Here is a 5250-nt window from a genome sequence, read left to right as displayed (position 1 = left end):
AGTGCAACTGCATGCAGTGGGGGAAATTTTCTGCAGAATGTTTCTGATGGAGTACTGTAGTACTTATTTCTTTTTCAGTGCTTTTTGTTAGTTCAGTGAGACCCTGTATTATTGTTCTTAGCTTTGGCTCTTGGTTTGAAACTGCACCAATATGACTGCAATAGGGTGGCAGCTAGAAAATGCACAGTGGAATTCATCAATGGCTATTGTATTTTTCCTATTTTAAAGGACAATTCTTGCATCCTTATGAGATGCATGACAGAGTAGATTCATTGTACTACAGTATTCACATGAACAAGTGAATGCCAAAGGCTTTTGCATGACTGAAGTTCTCAGGATAGAAACACAGGTTCTATAGAGAAGAAGATGCATTAGAATCTTGCCAAATACAACTTCCAAATACAAGGTATTGGAATCCTTTTAGGATATTTTAAACGCTTCTGTTGATCTGCACTGTTCTTGTATCATACTTGAGCTTGCTATCAATCTAATAAAACTGAATGTTAGTGAAAACGATGGGAAGATATTTTAATCACATCCTCCATCACCTTTCCTTCCCTTCTGCTTTTTTATTAGGCAAGATGGAGTGATACAATGCTCTTTATCTAATGAGGATAGAGCTGCAAGGTGCAAAGTGACTGGGTCTGAAAGCTGAAGCCTTTTCAGCAGACTTGGGCCACCTGGTGTGAATCAGCTGATGAACTTGGCTGGCCTGTCCTTGGCCATATGTTATGCTACAGCTGGCTTTTAAGCTCTCTCCTTCAAAATAATGCTTGGCTGTTAATTATGTGAAGACAAGCACACCATGGAGCTATCTGGGCAGATTTCATTGCTTACTCAGCCTACCCAAGATCATTCCTGTGTTTTCTCTTCATATTAAAGAACAAAACCTAGTGTTTGGCATTGCTATGGTTATGCTCCAGTTAAGCTGGGCTTTGTAGGAGCCTATTGCATAGGCTGGATTGGCCTCTGGAAGTTTTCCAGCGTGGATTTTGAGATATGGTGCCCTCAGAATGCACCCTCTTTGTAAAGTATGAATGGAAGGCATCGCTTGAGCTAAAAGCATTTCAGCAAATATCTTCATAATGGTTTTGGGAAAGTACTGACGGCTTGATTTTGAAGAGAGATAGGCAAACAGTTAGCTATGCTAAATATTTCCAAAGCTTTCAGGAGACCATTCATGGCAGAAAAAGTTATGCAAGTAGCTTAAACACTTGCAGAGTTTCATTGTCAATTCTAATGTTTAATTTTAACAACTTATCCTGACTCCCAGTTAAACTGTAAGTAGTGCAATATATGATACAGCAACATATAATTAAAATTGACTTTATCTAGTGTGGCAAAATTCACTAACATCTTTTCCTTGTGTACAGATTTTTTTTTATAACGTATAGTAATGAAGGGGAAAGGTAGGGGGAACAAGATGGTTGTGTTTCCATCATTCAGTAAGTCCAACGCTCCTGTTACCTCACAGAATATCACATGCATGGCACTCCTCAAATGATGAAAAGCACAGTTCTGCACTGGTGGAAACGATCTGCCCATTTAGCTGGAAAAAAACTTCAGTGACACAACCATACGAGACCTGTGCACTGAATAGCATTAGCTATGAGCAGCCTCCCCAGTGGCACATTTCAATCAATTCTTACCACAGTGTTCGCTGTGTGGATTTTGTGAGTGTTGGCAAGGAGCTGTGTTTTGGCTCAGCCTTAGTGCAGCAGACAAATTTCCTGATGGAACTTCCCATTACCTTCGATAATACAGCTGGATTGTTTGTGGGATTCTCTGGTACCCATTTGTTTGCATGGATGGAAGGGCTTGCTTCCCTGGCAGAAATCTGGTGGCCTTGCTGAAATTCAGCAAGAGCAAGGATGGAAGCCTTCCTTGTTATCCCTGCAGAACTTGTTGGACGTGTTTAAATGCTGGAGACCTTTCAGATGAGAACATCCCAAACCAGTAATCTTGACTTTTCCATTATGGCTCTTTGTTTCTTCTGCTTTTTAACCTGTGAAATAAGATTAAATTCCTACAAGAGACTTTTCTGGGCAGCACAACGTAGACATGTGCTGTGCCAGCCACCAAGTAGGAAAGTTTGGGAATCATCTTGTACAAGTGGAGCTGATCATCAAAATGAGCGCTCATTATCTTAGGGAATCAATGCCTTTAATCCTGTTGGATTCTTTATGATTAAAAGCATGAAGTAAATACAATGCTTTTTTTCCATGTAGAACTACAAGTGTTTCTCTGCAGAAGTGTGTGATAGAGACAAAGATGTGATAAAGACATGGGGCTGGAATTCACTGTGACAGGTAACGAAAAGGAATTCTTACTCTATTAGCAATTGATTTTCAAATAACACATTAAAAATAAGAATTAGTCACTTTTTTTGTATCCCATGTAATTTTTTTTTTTTAAGCAACCCAGTTTGTCTTTCTCTTTGCATTTTTATGTTTAGTCACACGATAATTTTTTTAGATGCTGACAAAGGGAGGTACATAGGATGAAGAGGAAGTCCTTAATAAAGGTGTATTGCAGTGAGATAACTCACTTTGAAGGCTTTTGTGAAGTTCACAAGGCATGGAAGGTCTTTGGAATTACATTATTGTTGTTAACGTGGTGAGAACAAGAAAAAAAATGTAGGGTAGTTAAAAATACACAGAAACAGGACATCAAAGGAGTCAGAATGGCTACTCTCATTTAGACAAAATGATGTAAGTAGGCTAATTTTAGCTTTCTCTAAACGACTTTCGTGTTCAGCAGTTTCTATAAGCTGAAAAGTAGCATAAATGTTGAGCAATACGTTGTAAGTGAGCTGGTGCTGGGAATTACTGTGACCTTATTGAATGGTTGGTTTCTTTCTTCTGAATACTGAAAGACCACGATGTCTGAAAAAGGAAGTGATAAATGTGTGTTCGTTCCCTATATGCTTTCCTGACAGGCAGAAAGAGCGAGTTCAGAATGGAAAGCAGCATTCAAGAAATGGGACATTGCAGCAAACTCTCAGCTTGAAAGATCTGTAGCTTTCCCAGATGTGTTGCTGGATGTGAGAACCTACCCAGCCAGGCACTATCCAAATGTTAGACTTACTTAGAGCCCAGACAGATTTATTTCATCTGTATATTGCTCTTTCTAAGAACTCTGATATTTTATTTTGTAGACTGTCAGCTAACATTTCTTTTCTCATGTTATAGAGGCAGAGTAAAACAGGCTAAGAACAAAAACCTGAGGAATACTTAATTTAACTGCATAAAAAATACAACATTTTGTCTTTAATCCAAGTGGAAGTACTCTGAGGACACTTGGCCAAAAGCTGAACTCTGCTGTCAGAACAGCAGCTAATTGCTGATATGTTATCAAGACTGCAGTGCAATACATAGAGTGTTTTATAGTTTTCATAGTACTTTATTTTACATCACACTTCCTCCTGCTGTGATTTCAATTTGTACAGCAGGAAGGAGGAATAAACTCCAGATTTTTTTCTTTTTTTTAACAGAGGATGCTGGCATTTCAGCAGACGTAAATCAAAAGTACCTGTTATCAAACCTAAATGCTTTATGTTGAAATGGAATTTACCATACTTCATGCACATTCCTTCTTGCCATTCCACCAGGCATCACTGAGAAGAGTCCACTTGTGTCTTTATTCCACCCCACCAGGTCCTTATACAAACGAATGAGATCCCTCTGAGCTTTCTCTTTCCAGACTGCAAGTCTCAAATATCTCACTCTCTCCCTGTAAGACAGATGCTCCATTCTTCAGATGCTCCTTAATCATTTTAGTATCTTCAGTAGAATCCCTCCACTATGTCCATATCTCTTACAAGCTGGGTAACCCAAGACTGGAATCAGCACCCCAGGTGGGTTTCTATGCATTGGGCTTACCTGGATTTTGGAAGCAGGGAGGCACAGGGGAGCCCCCCATCAGGAGAGAGCCCTGAAGATTCCCCATGTCATGGTCATTTCTCAGGAATTTAGAGGAAGGAATAAGAGCCTGTAGCCCCTTCCCAAACACAATGTGCCATCACTCCACTGAGCACATGGTGCTGTTGCTTTTGTCAGGAACAGCAAAGCTGTGAATAGCAATGCTCATGCTTACATTTCTTTATCAGTACATGAATACAATCAGTCGTATTTACCATTGTGCTCCAATTGTTTGCTCTTCTCAGTGGCTGCTTTGATAATTCCTGATTCTCTTGCTGGACCCTGCCCTTTTGTCTTTTCTTCCTTTCTTGTAGCACTGTGAACCTTGCAGAAAGAGGACTTGTTATTTCCTTTTGTTTGTACACGCAAGACTTGTTTTGCTGCAGGAGAAAAGTTGGAATATACCATCAGGAATCATGAATTATTTCAGCTGTTATTTGTTTGCTGTTTGTACCGTAGTCAAAATGAGCAGACAGGTAAAGCTTGGGTGAAGTGCACTGAATGGAATATTAGACCAACAAACGAGCTGGCCTGTATGTGAGGAGGAAAAACTACAGAACTGCAATATAATGACTCCGGCTAAGAGATTAGCAGGACAGGATTATGGGCAGTTGTTCCCAAAGCTGTCTAAAACTGCATTAAGGCTTCACACTGACCAACTGATGAAACCATTTCCATGGAACTATGGATTTTTCATCAGGCCTTATTTCCTTCCCTTTTGATAAGCTTTATGATTCAAAGAATTGCTGACAAATTCAACAGAAGAGCACAGTGGTAGATTTGGGGCAGATATTGCTAAATCAGAGCAAGTTCAGCAGAGACTCCTAATGAGCTCCAGTTAGGGTATTTAACAAATAACTTGCAATACCTTATTTTTGATACGTGACTTAATCCCATGTATTATGTGCTGTTTGTTGAGAGCCAACAGAGAAGCAAGCCTGTAATTTCAAGAGGAAGCCATCAGAAACATAAACATCTATGTTTATGACATAGAATCCCTGCTTGTGAGTTTGCTGCCTGGCCTTGCAATATGTGTTGCAATCTGCCTAATTAAGTCTTTAGCTACAGGCAGCAAAGAAATCAAACTGGGATGATAGGAGGAAAGGAATACCTAAGTTCATCAGTCTGGTTCCAAAGGTAATACTGGACATGCACACAAGTCAAAGATACAGTTAACTTGTAATAACGATGATAGAACAAATTTTCCAGGAAATGGGAACTTTGTTCTTAGTAGGTTCTGTTGCTGTACAGATCTGTTTGTCATAAAACACTGGATAAGAAGTCAGGTATAAATTGGATCATGACTGTTGAACTACATTTCATAATCATC

The sequence above is a fragment of the Tympanuchus pallidicinctus genome, unplaced genomic scaffold, assembly GCF_026119805.1.
Source record: "Tympanuchus pallidicinctus isolate F22 unplaced genomic scaffold, pur_lepc_1.0 scaffold16, whole genome shotgun sequence".
Taxonomy (NCBI): Eukaryota; Metazoa; Chordata; class Aves; order Galliformes; family Phasianidae; genus Tympanuchus; species Tympanuchus pallidicinctus.
The sequence above is the reverse complement of the archived record's forward strand: the minus strand, read 5'-3'. Positions refer to the sequence as shown.